Raw genomic sequence first — 16,848 nt, 5'->3', positions numbered from 1 at the left:
CCTTTTCCTGGCACAGTGCTAAAATGGCACGTACAACTTTCATCAGTGCTAGCATGTTGCTCATTTAGCATTTAGGAAACACAGTGAATAGTAATTATCAGCCAAATAGCTGGGAAGTGAAAATGACCTAGTAATCAGAGTAAATATACATTATGCTGTCATATTATAATGTGTAAATATTGGAGAGAAATAGCAGAACATGGACATTCACAATCTTTCTTTTGAAGGTTTGTATGAAGGCAGGCGCCATCCTGGCTGTCTGGCCTGCTTTTTGGATAACAGCTACTAAACATGATGGTTTGGTAAATAGTAGGTCATCCTCATTATTTGCTCACTTACAGGTATCATCACCATAAAAGGCATTGCCCTGGATTTCCAGGGAGACACATGGAGAGATGATACCAGCTTGGTGGGAGTTTAGAAAACTTGCACAGCCAGTTGCTTTTGCTGCTTATTCCAATGCAAGTGTATGTTAATATAACAGAACCTTTCTTCCTTTGTTAAGCTGGAAAATATTAAATGCTGCCAGTATCATTTTGCTTATCATCATCTACACAAATCAGGTGGGGATAGTATCAATGTTGCAGAATGTTGCTAAACTGAGCACCTGAATTACATGCTGTGATACACAGGGCACAGAAGAATAGGCAGGATCTTTATTGTAGAAGCATATGTGAATCTAGTATACTAGGAAAATTAGGCTAGCTGATGTGACAAGTTCATTAACATGGTTCTAAATGGCAGGCACACATAATTTCCCCACTTTTTCTATTAAGGGCTGAAAGACTTAGAGAGAGAGGAGATCTAATAGTACCTCCACAGCAGAAGAGAAAGGTGGGTGATGGTTGTAGTAGATGTTTGTGGTTTGGGAGGCACTCAATATCCTTGTCTCATTGCTTAAAGCTTCTTGATACTTTGAGGAGTAGAAGGGGGTGGATTCTCTCCCTATGTCGAGTGAAATCTGGGTAGCTGGTGAATTCAGGTGCCTGTCCCATCTCTTCTGGGGAATCCTGGGCTTCCCCAGAAGTTCTCTCTGCCAAATTCTCTTTCTAGAACAACCAGGCAGTGAGCATGTACCCTAACCTTGGCTAATACTCTCTCTTGAGGACCCACAAAAAGAGTCCACTCATTTCAACAGAAGTGAATCTACTGAGACTCTGCTAAGACCTTCAGGAGCTACCTGCACTTCATTGTTCTAAGTTGGGTTCTTCAGCCTTCTATTTGATCATGTGCATTGCCCAGTAGTTTCCAGTAATACAGTTCTTGCTCATATGAACTAAAGTTGTTTCTGTTCCTAGCAACCAAAGAACCCTAAGTAGTTTTTTTTTTTAACCTGAAATACAGAGAATGACTACTTCTTACAAGAGCAGAGGGTCAGAGGCCCTTCAGCTCTGGGGTGGATATTTGGTAGTAACAGAGTCAATTTGAATATAGAATTATAACATTTGGAGTATCTAAATAATAGAGATAATCTTAATAGTTCAAAATGGTGGTTCTTGCTCATTTTTCTAGGTCGTCCTCTACTTCATCATGTCACAGCTTGGTTAAGTAGAATGGAGTTGAGCCATCTGTGCCTTATGGCCCTAATAAGACCCATATACATGAGACAGAATTACTTAGTCATCGTGATTCAATGTATTCCTCAAACACCTCTATACTCAGTAGGCAAATTTGCAAAGAAAACTGCACCCGCTGTTGCCAGATGAATAGTTTCCCTTGTCCATATCTCAGCAGAAGTTAGAAAGTATTTTATTAATTATTAAGTCTTTATAGAACCCTGATATCAAAACATTTGTTAACAAGGATATACAAGTTATTTGTCTTAGCTGCTATAAGGAAAACAAACATAAGGTACAGTTTCTGCCCATAAAAAGGATGTAACCTTTTTGAAGGAGTTGCCAAATAAATAGACTTGAGAGTTCTTTGAGAAAAAAGATAAATGTTTAAGCTGGAGAGAGCAGGAAGGACTTTGTGGAGAAAAGCAGAATTCTATTCTTTGAGAATTACTGCTGATGCTCAGCACCCAGCTGATTTCACAGAGCTTCCAGTCCAGGCTGGACCCAGACAGTGCCACTGCTTTGCCAGCCCTGTCACTCAGCTAGTTTTACCCAGGATGACCTCTGTGAAAGAGGTGATAACAAATGATTTTAGTCTTAGGTGTGTGTGCGCATGTGTGTGTGTGTATAAGGGAGTGTCAAAGAGCGACTTACCAGTTTGATGTCTTCCATGAGCTTCGTTGAAACCAGACATGGAAGGCAGAGTGTTATCTCAAAGCAATTTATTTCCTAGTGTTTTATAAATTGTTGTGAGGAAGAAATTTGTGAAAAATCAATGGCAGTGCACAAATAATAAACAAAATATTTGAACTGAGGCTCTACCCATTTGTTCTTTCTGTATTCTTTTAGAATGCGCTGTATTCTTTTAGAATGTGTCTGTTTGCTAGAGGTTTAATCTCTGACACTTGCTAGGTCTTTCTGTACATGGTTGGATTGATTACATTTACTTGTTCTTATTTTGTAGAATAAGAAAGCAGTAGAACCACTATTTATTTACAGGTTCCCATTTTGAGACAGCACATGAAATAATTAGAGTTTGTGATAGCATTTAGCCCTTTTATTCCCCTTCACTGAATAAAATATAGGAGGCAGAAACCGTTCTCTATTTTTTTTTTCAAATGAGGAGAAACTGAGAAACTTTTCAAATATAACTCAATGGCAGAGAAGTACAGTTTTCTGACTTCAAAACAGCTTGTTTCATGAGGGCATGTTGCTTCCCTTTGAGCATAAAATAAAAATAGCCCAACTTAATCAAACTATGTTTGCCAAGTTCCAGTCTACAGGGAACCTTTATTTTTATAGCCAAGAGAAACACACACTCTATACACGGCAATTTTAATGGCAGTATTGGGACAACCTATATTATAGCTTCACAAATGGAGTCCAGAAGCCTGTGGGCATATTTATCTATTACGGGTTGTGTTAGAGAGAAGAGCAGGCCACAAAGATAAATGCATGACCATTTCACCCATTTGGGAAAAATCTCTTGCTTAATTCTGAAACTGAGATAGCATTTGCAATGCTTTCCCTCCTCTACTAGTCTTTTCAAAATTATTAAATTATAACTCTTACAAGGCAAAGCCTATATCTTGTCTCTGCCTCTCAGAGATAAATGTTTGTTGAATGAATGAGTAAAGGAATGAATAATGGACAATCTTTTAAGGCAAAACATGTTTTCTGTCTATCTGAGTAGGAAGCAATGAGTATATAGACAAATTGAATCCAACTATAATGTAATAATAATATTTATTGAGTGTCAAGCACTATACTAGGTGCTTTATGTATATTCATTTATTTAATAATTGAAACAGTTCTATAAACTAAATATTACTGTTAGCTCTATCTCAAAGATGAGAAAAGATGAGGTCAGTGTGATCAAGTTAGTACTCATCATTGTCTCACAGCTAGTAATGGGAGGAAGAGGAATTTGAATTAAAAACTGGTGCTTCTGTGATTTACTTATACACAAATAGCTATGGAAATTGCCAATCAGGGTAGGAGTCTTCCAGCCAAAGCCCCTCATGTTGACTGCTTTGCAGGTAAAGCCTTAACTTGACTATCCATACCATGTCACAATGCAGGTTTCTATTTTAGAGGGGCACTGGCTTGATTTCATTTAGAACCTGGGCAAAAACCCTGTGTGTGGACAGATTATATAGCATTTCAGAGAAAACTTTGCAAATGTGAGCATTCCAATGTCAGTTTAATTTTCTGGAGAAGGTTTAGTTCCTGTTTTCTTGAGTAGTCCAGGGTCAGGACAGCAATGTGAGTGCCTCACTCAGAGGTGGGTTCATTATAAAATGCAACCTTTTTTTCTGAATAACTGTATACCCTCGGCTACAGGATAGCCCTCAGCTTTCAGTCAAATGTCACTCTGACCTTGGACTCCTTCTACCCTCTCAATGATAAGCTAGAGAGTCTTTACTGCAGGAGTTCTTATCACTGTAACATCGGTTTAATTCAACACTTTAATTTTGTCTGCCTTTCTCCTCCAGCTTTTATTCTACATAAATACTGGGCATGAAGATTCAAATAACCTAGGATTCATGGTGAAAAGAAGGGTCACATCTATTTCCCTTCTCCCATCACTGGTAAAGTTGTGTTCTCTGAACCAACGTTTACTTGCTCTACAGCCTGCCTTCATTCTCCTGGGTGTAAGCTCTGAGGGAGGAAAGGGCCCATCAAAACATAGAGTATTTGTTTTCATGGAACAAGACACTTGGAAAAGAAAAAGAGATCACTTTGACGTTTGATGTAATTTGGCTTTTAGAAAAATTTGCTTTGTTTTTGCACTTTTTTGGGGGGGTAGGTGTTGTCAAACACATGAAAACCTATTCTGAAAGCTACTAGTCAACATTATCTGGCCCTAGCAACTGTGATCCAGGACAGAGATCCCAAGAAAATATCATTGTGTGACATGACATGATACGGTAAGAGCACCAGGGTCAGGAGGTGAAGAGGTGCCCTGGGATATATCCAGGAAGGGAAGGTTACATGAGAGCAAAGATGATCCAATCGTTCTCAGAAACTAGATATTAAAGTATGTATATTAAAGTATGATTCTCCTCCAGTGTCTCATCACTTGTGGCGGCCACACTCTGGATGAAAATCTGGACACTGCCCATTCTTACCATTTTATGATTAAAGAAAAAAAAAAAATAGGAAGGACGCACAGCTCCACCATGACCACTTCCCACGGAGTACCACACACTCCATTGTTGGTGCAATTCCAGAAATATGTGTGATTCTTTCTGCTGCTTCTAACTTGACAAGTGTGATCCACAAATCTCTAAAGAATTCTGCTCTGCTAAATATTCAAGAGGGTGTTTGACAGAGGGAAGAAAGGGAAAATTAACAGAGACAAAAAAGAGCTGGGCAAGAGAAATAAAACAGTTATGAGAATTTATAAAATAGGAAGGAAGTTTTTACATACTAAAGATTTTACTGAATCCTATTGGGAGAAATGAATCTACCATATCAATTATTAACATTTTAACCATTATTTCCATTAAACTATAATATTTCAGAAAAGAGGATAATCAGCATGATTCCTTTATAATTCCTTTTATTTTATTTAAAACATTTTTTTTAGATAGGTTATTTGGAGAAAGTATCCTGTTTCCTAGTGAGAGGAAAACCCCACCCCTTTTTACATGGAGCGATGATTCTAGTCCAAATGCAATGAGTTTCTGGAAATGGCAAGTGAGACACTTGTTGCCATGGTGATTGTTAATAGTTCTGACTCAGATATAGTGTTGCTATAGCAACTGTATTGAAGCCCTTGGGAGGTGGTGCAGTCTTTTTTTTTTAAGGAGGAGGCCAGGAAGAACCATTTTAGTAGCTTCTTGCTGTACTGCAGTGACGAAGCTTTCAAGGCTATTTCATCCAGATGAAAGATTGTCCTGTTCCTGCACTGATGAACAGATATGTTATACTGCAGGATAAATATAGTCCAATACATCTTAGTAGCAAGTACATTATCTGCCTGTTAATGAATTCTAATTTTCTGACTGTAATAGTTTCTAATAACACAGGTAGGCTCAAGTGAACATCTTGAAGAATCTTTAATGTCACCAGCAATACAAGAAAGCCAAAGGTTAAAGACCAAATAGGGCAAAAATCACTGAAATGTAGATTGCTTCAGCTTAGATGCATCCCTGTAACAGTGGGATACATGGCTAATGAAGCATTTAGAAGATCCACTTGGTTGGTGTGCGTTTGGTTCTCTACAGCGTGTGCTTGTATAGCATCTTCTATATACCCTGTTCTTAAAATAGTGATTGGCGTACAGAAGGCCCTCAAATATTGTGAGTGAGGGTCAACCTGTTAGACAGTGGAGATAGTGTTTACTTTTCCCTAAGGCCACTCACATAATTTTGTATCATTCAAGGCCTTTGACAACATTCTGTTCTACTTAGAGATGAGTGTGTTAAGCAGGTCTATGTTCTTATAAAACTGATAAGTGGGTACAATTCTCTTATGTCAGGACTTATTCCTGATTTTCAAGTGTTAATGATCCAGGATCAGACCTGCCTAGGGCCCTAAAGCTTTGACATAGTGTGTAGGTCAGCTGGAATGGAATTTTAAAAGCAACCCCTCTGTGTAGCCTCTTTTCCAATCAGTAGATTAGATCAAGTCTCTAAAGACTCTTCACCGATGAAACAGGATTTGAAAGTGATGGGATAACATCATTGGCTGGACCCTAAGGCTGTCTTCTCCCAATTTAATCCACTATCAACTGCCTCTTTTTGTTGTTTCCTTCCATGGATTCTTGGGCTAAGGTACTTTTCCCCTCTTCCCCTATAAAGGTCCCTTGAGTGCTAAAATATTGCGCTGTTCATCTGTGAATATTTCATAGCACCTACATGGTGATTTCAGAGTAGGAAACCAGTTAAACCAAGTTAAATAAAATAAAAGGAAATTAAATATTTTCTCCTACTGCAGCTTACCTTTTGACTGGATTCCTCTTTCCTGCCTCTGAAGGTAGCAACTAATTAATATGAGAAAAGCATAGATGTTAATGTGGGTGGTTGGCATCAATGGGAGTATACCCTTTTGCGTGAAAAGAGAGAAAGGCCCCTGAATAATTAGAAGATCTGCTTGTTCTGCTCATCCAGATCTAGATGTGGTTCTATATATACAGTAAATGTTTGCTGAGTGAATAGCTTTTTCTGGAAACCATTAGCTTTATACATGAATTGTTGATCCCACAGAATAGTGGGTTTAGTTTTCTCTGTGTTCCCTGCACAGCTGGAAACTGTAACAGAATGTTGGCTATATGCTAATAAACAATCTAACCCTCATTAGGCCAGTTTTGAAGATAGTTATTCTCTTAAATAAAAATCCTTTTGCAACAAGCTTACCAGGATAGCTCTTTGTAATGCTTTCTTTCCCCATGTTGTTAGACTCAGCCTTAAATGTGTGACAAGGCCTGAAATCTCTCATTTCCCATCTTGATGGTTCTTAGCTGCTTCTCCCTTTCTAGTCAGTTTCTCCATTTTTCATGGACTTGGTATTAGGCTTTTTTTTTTCTTTTCCTTAGTTGAAAACTTTTAAACTCAATGGAAAGTTGACTTAAAATTCGTTTAATGAGCTTTTGAAAAAATTGGGGCTTCTTGTGTAAAACAGCACCTGGGCAGTGTCTCCTAATAAAATTCTGACTATACCTATGAAAATGGGAAAAAGGTGAAAATCCACAGTGACACTGAAAATGACTGACAGTCAACTTATTTCCCCATCTGAGGGAATTTTCATTCGCTACAAGGTTTTTGGTTCTAGATCGAAAGACTCAACTGGTGCCTTACTTTTATTATGCTCAACTGGAAGTACTTAGGAAGAGCTTCCTCACCCCTCAAGGTATGCCCCTTGGTTTAGAAAGCTGCTCTGTTTCAAGTAAGAACTTGGGCAGCTACCCACCCCTCTACCACTTAAACTGCTACTTTGGCGGGTGTAGCCATATGCTGTCGTCTTCTCCCTTTTCCCTTCCCCTTGTTCCCAATCAAAACTTTTTCTTTTTATTGTAAAAATCACAGCATGAAATTTACTATCTTAACCATTTTTTAGTTTACAGTTCAGTACCATTAAGTATATTCACATTGTTTGAAGACTTCTCTTGTTATATCCAGTTAGAACCTACACCACCAGAAAAGAAGAAAGGAACTGAAGAGGGGGGAGGGGGGAGTGGTAGAGTGTTGCATCATGGGAAGTGGGGAAGTATAGTCTTCACAAGTAAAACATATTTGGGAAAAGAGATAGGGGGAGTGTTGGCTACAGTATATATGAACTGCATCTGTTTAGAGTGTCAGAAGACTAGAAAGTGGGCCATTTCAGCCCAGCAGAAGTCCATAAAAGTCACCAATCCAGACTGTTTGTACACCTAAGAAGAGAATTCAGCAGTATTTGTCTATGTAGGGAGTAGGAACCAATATGATGGGCATAAAGAAATATTGCAAAACAAGGGAAATAAAGTTATTGTGAAGACTCAAAAGAAAAAGCATACCTATGAAAAGGATTTTGCAAGATCCAGAGAAAATTTTAGAAAATTGACTTTTCCAAGAGAGTAGAAGAATATATAAATTCTAGGAAAGGGAAACAGAAATCTGAAAGTATCAAAGTATATAGTGCAAAGGCAGGTGACTGAGATGACACGTAACTATATCTAACACTGTGCTTAGCTCTGTAGACTGTTATAAATCACCTGAACCTAAGAAGCTGTTGAATATGAACATGTTAAAGGATGCATAGAAATCTAGACACTATGCAATAACCTGTTAATTAAGGGCCCAAGTAAATAGTACAGACCTTCTGTTCTCTAGACAGTCAGGAGGAGGCGAAATCAATGTTGGCTGGAGTTATCAGAGAGAGCTGAAAAGATCTGGCTCAGTAGGAGAGAAGCAAGAATAGAATTCCAGAAAGGGACAGTAGCTTGAGCAGAAGTTCTTAATTTGTTTTGGGCAAATGCCATCCTCCTCAAACTGTCCTCAGATAGTCTTATTCTCACAATCTTTTTCATTCATGTGTTTAACATTTCAAAATCTGACACCACTTTCTGGCCAGTATTAACTTGCTTGGGCTACTTCTGAACCTTTTGGATAAGGTTCAGTTCACCTATCTGTCTCCAGCCCATGAACTTCTCTCAGGCAAGATTGTAAAACATCTAACGTCTCAATAATATGCTAATTTTTCTAACTTCAGTCAAATTAGGCATTTTTCAGGCATTCTCCTCTCAAAATAATTTTGTGTTATAGGCAGAGTTGATGATAATCGTCCCATTTACAGACAAGAATATTAAAAAGCTATAAGGCTTTTCTAGACCTTCCTTCTATTAAGCAAGAAAATGGTTAGGACTTAAATCCAGGGTTTTTGATTCTTCGTCTCATGATCTTTTTGACAACATAAGTGACTGAGTAGCAAGAGGAAGAGAGAAAGGTGGTGGAAATGAGCAAATAAAAATGTTTTTCTTAATTATTTTTAAAGATAGGAGTAGGACTGTGGATGTTTGAAGAGACTGAGAATTTGACTTTCCTCTCCAACCACTGATGTTATCTACACCATTATTTATTCAGCTATGGAATAAAGGATGTTAGGATTAGAGTGTCATTTTTGAGGAAGAAAGGTTAAGGCACATAAGATATAGGCCTAGTGAGAAGGGAGGGTTCATCTGGATAGGAGCTGGGACCATTCGCCATGTTCTAGAGAAGCAGAAGTACGGAGTACAAAAATAGCTTGATTAACCAAGTGAATACAGCAAAGTAGAAGGGAGAAAGAAGCAAAGACCAAGAAGTGAAGACCAAAGAAGGGATAAAAGCAAAAAGGAATGATGACTGAGAGAAGAGCATGATGTCAGTAGGGAACATTCCAGACAAGAGAATATCACAGGACCAGAATTGTGATACAAGTGCGGTAACAACCATTTGACAACTGACAGTCGAGAAAATCATATGATACTTACTTTCAAGGAAAGATAGCGTGCCTCTTATTTGTTTTTTCCGCGGTGCTATGTTAAGGGAATAATAGGCATGTCTTGTTGACAGTAGAGAACTATTATGGGAAAACAAGATTCTGGAATAACTGGAGGGGTGGTTGACGATACAAAGTTTTCACATGACAATCAAGTAGCTCAGTGTAGTCAAACTGGTTTAACAATCTTACGTGACATTTGTCAGTTTATATGTTCTTTGTCCTCCATGTACTCTTACGCACTTGATTTTTTTGTTTAAGCTACAGTGTTGTTAGTTCCAGTGGTCGCTTCTCCCTTTTGAAAGGTTTGTGAGGACTCATATACAGGAATGTAAAGACCAGAGGTTGAACTTAGTCGTATTTTTAAGAGAATAGTTAAAAATTAACACGCATTCTAATTTTGTTTTGCTTTGCCCAAAGAATTAATTACCATCAGGCTGCAGGCGCTCACATTCTCAACAGTTTTTTAGACCTGGAGAAAACCAGGCTGTTGGATGAGTCTGACTCCCCAGGCTTATCTCATACTCCACCTTGCCTGACCTATTTGCTGCCAGAAATATAATTCTGAACCCTAGCAGCATATGGTAACCTTCTCATTATTTCAATGTGTTTTGGATATACATAATGAAATGTCTGATTTTCCTCCTTTCTTTTTCATTGAATTAACACTAATTGGCAGTCACTGTTTAGCTGTTGGTTTCCTATCCACCCTGCCCTGAATTCTTTCCAATTTCTAGACCCTCAGCAGAGAAAGCCACCTTACCAGACAAATAGACATAGACCCATCTTCTTGAGGACTACTGCCACTGCCTTGGAATTATATTAGGTTTCTAGGGCTGATAGCAAAGTACCACGAACTGGGTGATTTAAACAGCAGAAACTAATTGTCTCACAATTCTGGAACTTGAGAGTCCAGAATCATTGTGTCAGCCTGGTTGGTTCCTTCTAAGGGCCGTGAGGAAAAATATGCTTCATGCCTCACTCCAAACTTGTGGTGGTTTGCTGGCAGTCTTGGGTTTGATTTGGTAGAAGCATCACCCCAATTTCTGCCTTTATCTTCACATGGTGTTCTCCTTGTGTGCATGTCTATTTATGAATTTTCCCTTTTTATAGACAACAGTATATAGAAGTCTGTTTTATAGACAGACTCTGGGGATTGGCTTCCATATGAATTTGGAGGGCACAAAATTCAGCCTGTAACTGAAGTATAGGCTTTCTACATCAGAAACACAAGACAATACACATTTAAAGACTTACTTTGGAATTCTTTCTTTACTGGTTTGACTTCTTTATTTGATCTTTATCTTTACTTCTCTCCTTTAATCCTTTCTTATTTAGGCCCCTCCCTTAGAAATCTCTTTTCTTTCTATCCTAATTATCTCTTTTAAAGTCTTTGTTCCTTCTTATTATGTTCTTGTATTTCTGCTTTCTTTTCATTGTGGATACCTGCTTCTGCTCCTTTTATTCAAAAGAAGGGTTAACATCTCTATGAACCAGTGATTATCAACCAGAGGTAAAATATCCTGGGTTGAGTGAATCCCAGGGTTGTGAAATGTGTTCAAATAATTTATTCCTTATAGTTGGTAAATACCCAATTCTACCAATGATTTACCTTTTTAAAACATGTATTTCAGAATAAACCCTTAATAGTCACCCATTTATTTGTATTCTGATATGTTCTCTTGAAGCAGGAAGAGAAGGAAGTTATAGTGAGCATGTGGGAATTTGTATGTAATGGATAGACCACCGTATCTGTGCCCATGGGAGTGTGTCACACATGTGACTCCTGTCCATCATGTGTCTCTAGGCAGAAAAAAGGATGAGAGTCACTCCTTCAGACCCCAAAAATTCATGGGTATGAGAGGCCTTCCTTGGGGAGGTAAAGAGTAATTTTTTTTTCAGTCTAGACATGTCCTATTTAAGTGTAAATCAGATATTTTGTACATATTCTCGGATAAGACAAAGCTAATTTTGTTATATGTGGCAAAATTTAAGTGATTGACTTTACCTTTATACTTTGATATTCAGTAAATCTTTGTGGGTTAATAAGTTTAAATCTTCTCCTCAAATTAAAAATTCTCAGATGAACAGCATCAACACTGAACAGGAAGTTGTGAAATCTGAATTTTAATTATGGTGCAGATACTAACAATTTACTGTCACTTTGACATGCCACTCAGATTCAGTAGGCTACAATTTCTTTATCTGTGAACTGTGGTGTTTACATCAATAGCTACTAATAATTGTTTTACAAGTTTTAAAGGATAATTTCTTCAAATGTAAAATTATGAGTCTCATACTAACATAAAATGAACAAATGTCAAAGTCTTTTATTTAACTCAATTAATTAATGAGGGAACCAATAAGATGCAACAACTAGTTCCCAAGATTGTACAAACACACACACATATATAAGTAATAAAAAATAAGTTTACCAAAATATGCTAAACTAGTCAATATCCAGAAGGCAATATTTCAACCAAAAAATCGTTTGCCTTTCTATAGACAAGAATCATTTGCATTACTGTAAATATTTTATAAATTGTAGAGCTATAAAATACCTTAAACACAATAGAAAGTGCAGGCTTCTCCAAATAAAATAGCCTGAAAGCACGTACTTGACAGGAAATTCAGTATTCTATTTTTGTCCACTTTAAAATCCTTTACAGTTTTCCTGAGGTGAATATTGGAGTCCTTTGTTTCAAGCAAAATGTTCTAACTCTATTCATAACGCATATGAAAAGCAGAATCACTTTGGTTGAAATGAGTATAGGGGCTTCTGATTAAGCTTCCTGCTTCTTCCTTATTTTTTCTCTTGGATTATTCACTGAGACCCTAATCCAGAGTTTTTAGATCTATGTTAAGTCACAGTTTGGAAACCATTAAATGATTTCTCTAATTACTGATTGGCCTTACATTCAGTCCCTCAACTTTACTTTAGTAGTTCCCATGCCTACACATTGCACCCATGCCTCTACCTGCTCCCCACTAAACACACACATGCACACACACACACACACGCATGCACACACACACACACACACACACACACTGCTATATCAAGGAAGGAAGATATCCCTTTGAGGGTCCTAATGTATTCTTTACAAACTATCCACAACTCCAAAACTGTCCACGACTGTAGAATTTTCCATCTCTGAATTTCATGGAATTATAAGTTACTTGAAAGAATACAGTCTACCTCACTGAGTAACCTGCACCTTAAGAGTCTTAAAGTATTGTTGAAAATAATTTACAAATATATCAGTTGGGTTTTAGTATGATACTATCTTTATCATTAATGTATTCAGTCTATTTCTTAATTTTGAAAAACATGGCCATATTTTTTAGATGCCTCTGGGCACATGTACCAAAATATCTCTATAAATTCTGCAATCATGCTTTCCTCTTCTTTACTTCTATTCCAAATTATATGGATTGTGAAAGTCTGTTGTCATGTGAAGACTATGAAGAAGTTCTTTTACAAACAGGACACTGTTTCCTCACTACACATTCTGACCTAAAATCTTTCCTTCTCTATCCTGTCTGTAGACTTTACAGTATGCTGGCCTTAGTCCTGGTCCTGGGCACAACATGTGTGAGATTCTTACTTTAGTGCCAATGGTGAGTTCATTTCTTAGAACCCAGAGTCATTGTTAGTAATCCCCATACTATGATCCACCGTCTTGTTCCAGCTTCTTATAGTGAAACTCAGATCCTCAATTAATTTTCTGATTCTTACTATTTGTTCTTGCAAGTACCCTCCCTTTCACTGACCTATAATGGACTGTCTGTTCAGCTGATCTCCTACACTTGACCCTTTGCCTTCCTAAATCCAAGATGCCTTCCCATTTCCTTTTTCTTGGCTTACCCAAGAATGACTCCATGTACTCTATTCTCCTGTGTCATTTTGGTTAGTCTTTCCTGTCCTTTCTTGTCTTTTAGCTGCTCAAATCCTGACCTTCTTTCTGTATATAATCCCAGGGCTTTAAGAGACCAAGATACTAAAGTAAACTTCAGTATTACCTAGAAAATCCCAAAAGTTGCTTTTCTCACCCCGAAACTATCATTCTCCTCCCTCTGCTTCAACAGAGATATGAAGTATTTTGATAAGAGACCAATATTTTCTTAAAACAGCATTAAATGAAATGACTTGTTTGATTTGATTAGGTCCACTATCTGAAAAATTCTTTGTTCTTCTTTCCTTTCTAACCCTGTCTCTTGACTAGGGTGGAAGCATAGACCAATGAGAAAACCTGATAAGATAGCTAATTTTGTGAAGTAAGCACTCTATACCAAGTGTTATACTAAGTATTTAAAAAATTCTATTCTGCACGATATCCTCTAAAGGAGATGCAATTATTAACCCCATTTTACCACTGAGAAAAGTCTGAATAAGTTGCCAACTAATAACTTCCATAACCAGGATTCAAATTTAAGCCTTTCTGACTTCAGCGCTCACTAAACTCTACATCCTTCCAGGGTAACGCACTAATATCACAATCTGTTATTAAATGAGTGGCAACCTTGACTGATTTGCATTTCAAAACATTTACATCCATTTGTGGTAGAAATGTTCAGAGACAAACCATTAACCAGAGGGAAATCTCAGAAAAAGAGAAGCATCAGAAGATAGTGGCAAGGGCACAGATCAGAAGATAAGGAAGCTTAGGTTCTAGTCTGAGCTGTTGGGCAAGAAGCTCTCAGAGTTTCCATTTTCTCATTTGTAAAATCAGACTTTTGTACCAAGTAGTCTCAAATGTTTCTTCCAAAATGTAACTATTTACTTCCTGAGAGAAGCTAAAAAAAATCTATCCACAATATAATTAATTTCTGCAGTTGAAAGAGCTATGAGAGCACTGTACATGGGTTGGGCTTGTATGGTGAGATTAATTATGCAAGTCAGTCCAGCTCACCTGTTGGTCTTGTCCTCTCTTGCTCTGTATCAGAGCAACTGCTGAGTGAGTCAATGAGAGCCAGGCAAGTGTGGCAGCAGTGTTACTTCCTAGGACTGCTGTCATCAAAGTGGCGGGTCAAATCACCACCTGGAAGGTGGACATGCATTCTCCCTTAAAGTCAGCCTCTCAGTGTGTAAGAGCCATTCCAACCCAAAGACACTGGGTTGGGCTCATGTGGAAAAAGGGAGAGGTTAAGAGAAGTTTCAATAGCAGATGATGTATTGTAAGTAAAAGCATAAAACTGCAAGATGAAAATCTGGAAAACATGCTGTACAGATTCCTTGGAACACAGCTTGAGGGAGGGAGGCCTGGCTGAGTATTGTTGAGCAACAAGAGCAGCAGACAGATCACTGGTATGCAGCCATCACGAATGAGGGTGTGAGAACATCTGTTATTTTGTCTGCCTGGCTCCCCTTTCTGTTGGAAACTGCTCCTCTACCGCACCAAGCACTTCTGATGTGGCCATCTTTCCTGCCACACAGGGGTGGTAAAATGACTCAAGGTGGCCAATCAGAGTATCTCATTTCCCAATGAGATACTGATATTGATTGACTGAATTGATTAACAGAAGTGGGTATGAGACCTAAGTACAGCCAATTAGTGTCTTTTGGGGGAAATTTCTATTGTTACAGGAAGAGAGTTTATGAGCTGTAAAGATCATTGTAAGATGGAAGAAAATGGTGGACTCCACCGCTTAGAAAGAGTAAGCCAACATGGAGGAAGGAATGTGAGGGAACATTACTTAAGTATCCAGCTCCAAATATGCCTGAAACTCTGAAATCACCCCAACATTTTAAGTCTATAAGGCAATAAATACCTATCCCCCATTAAGGACAGGTTTATTTGGGGTATAATTTACATGCAGTGAAATTCACCCTGTTTAGATGAATGGTTCCATGAATTTTGACCAATGTATAAACATTGTATAATCACCACCACAATCAAGATATAGAATATTGCTATCACCCCAAAAAGTTCCACCATGCCCCTGTGCAGTTAGTCTCCTTCTTCTACCCTGCCCCTAGAAACCACTGATCTGTTTTTCTACCCCTATAGTTTTACCTTTTCCAGACTCTAATGTAAAATGGAATCAGAAAGTATGTAGCCTTTTGAGTATCAAAAGTTCAATAGTTTGTTCTTTTTTATTGCTACGTAGTGTTTCATTGTATGGATATATCACACTTTATTCACTGGTTCATGGGCACATGGACTGTTTGCAGCTTTTGGTGAATATAAAGAAAACCACAATAAATAATTGTATAAAGGGTTTGTATGGACACATTTTCATTTCTCTTGGATAAATATACCTAAGCATGGATTGTTGAGTTATATGGTAAATACATTTTTGACGTTACAAGAATCTTCCAAGCTATTTCAAAGTGGCTGTACCATTTTGCATTACAACCAGAATGAGAATTTCCACTGCTCAGCTTTCTCACCAGAATCTGATGTTTTCTTTTCTTGTTTAATTTGAACAATCTAATACATGTCCAGTGGTTTCTCATTGTGGTTTCAGTGAAAATGATGGTAAGCATCATTTCATATGCTTATTTGCCAGCCACATCTTTAGTGAAGTATCTGATCGAATCTTTTGCCCATTTTTTATTGTTTATGTTCTTATTATTGTATTATGAGAATACTTTATAGATTCTAGATACAAGTCCTTCATCAAATTTATGTTTTGCAAATATTTATTCCTAGTCTGTGGCTTGCCTTTTTATTTTCTTTGCAGTGTTTTTCAAAGAACAGATGTTTTTAATTTTGAAGAAGTTCAATGTATCAATTGTTTTATTTCATGGGTTATGCATCTAGTGTCCTATCTAAAAAATTTTCACTAAACCCAAGGCCATGAAAATTTTTTTCCTATTTTTTTTTCTGCTAGATGGTTTCTTCCTTTAGACTTTACATATAGAACTATGATCAGTTTGGGTTCAGCTCTTGCATATAGTGCTCCTCCCTTTTAAAGATGACTTAATTTGAGTTTTTGCCCCTGGCAACCAGAGTCTTGACTAATACAAATGGAGTTGTTCCCAAATGTTGAATGAGAAACATTTTAAGAAAGGACGTATTTAGTGGAGATGTATTTGTAGAAGACGTGTCAATTCTTTCCAAAATCAATTTAATTTCAGTGAAAATCCCTTTGAGATTTATTTATTGGATTTTGACAAATTGAATTTTTAACCTAGAAGAATAATGAATGAGAATAGCAATAAATTTTATAAAAATAAAGAGACTTGGGCTATAAGACATTAAAATATAAAATAAGCCACAATAATGAAACCAGTATGGTGCTGGTATGGTGTGCAAAACAGTGGAACAGAATAGGGAGCCTAGATACAGGCCAGCATATATGATTTATATCAATACCCAATTTTTTT

The 16,848-nt window shown here is 37.5% G+C and overlaps 1 protein-coding gene and 1 long non-coding RNA gene across 2 annotated transcripts in view; one reads left to right on the top strand and one right to left on the bottom strand.

Annotated features, from left to right (window-relative positions):
- The window catches only part of GAP43 (growth associated protein 43), a 457,292-nt gene that overhangs the window by 87,804 nt on the left and 352,640 nt on the right, over positions 1 to 16,848 (top strand). The gene's annotated exons all lie outside the window — the stretch shown is intronic.
- On the bottom strand, positions 5,105 to 10,363 carry LOC140698112 (uncharacterized). The gene is made up of 2 exons (XR_012075581.1): positions 10,279 to 10,363; positions 5,105 to 5,469 (listed from the first exon to the last, which is right to left on the bottom strand). It is a non-coding gene; the product is annotated as an uncharacterized lncRNA (long non-coding RNA).

The sequence above is a fragment of the Vicugna pacos genome, chromosome 1, assembly GCF_048564905.1.
Source record: "Vicugna pacos chromosome 1, VicPac4, whole genome shotgun sequence".
NCBI lineage: Eukaryota > Metazoa > Chordata > Mammalia > Artiodactyla > Camelidae > Vicugna > Vicugna pacos.
This window is presented reverse-complemented; position numbering and strand designations above follow the sequence as displayed.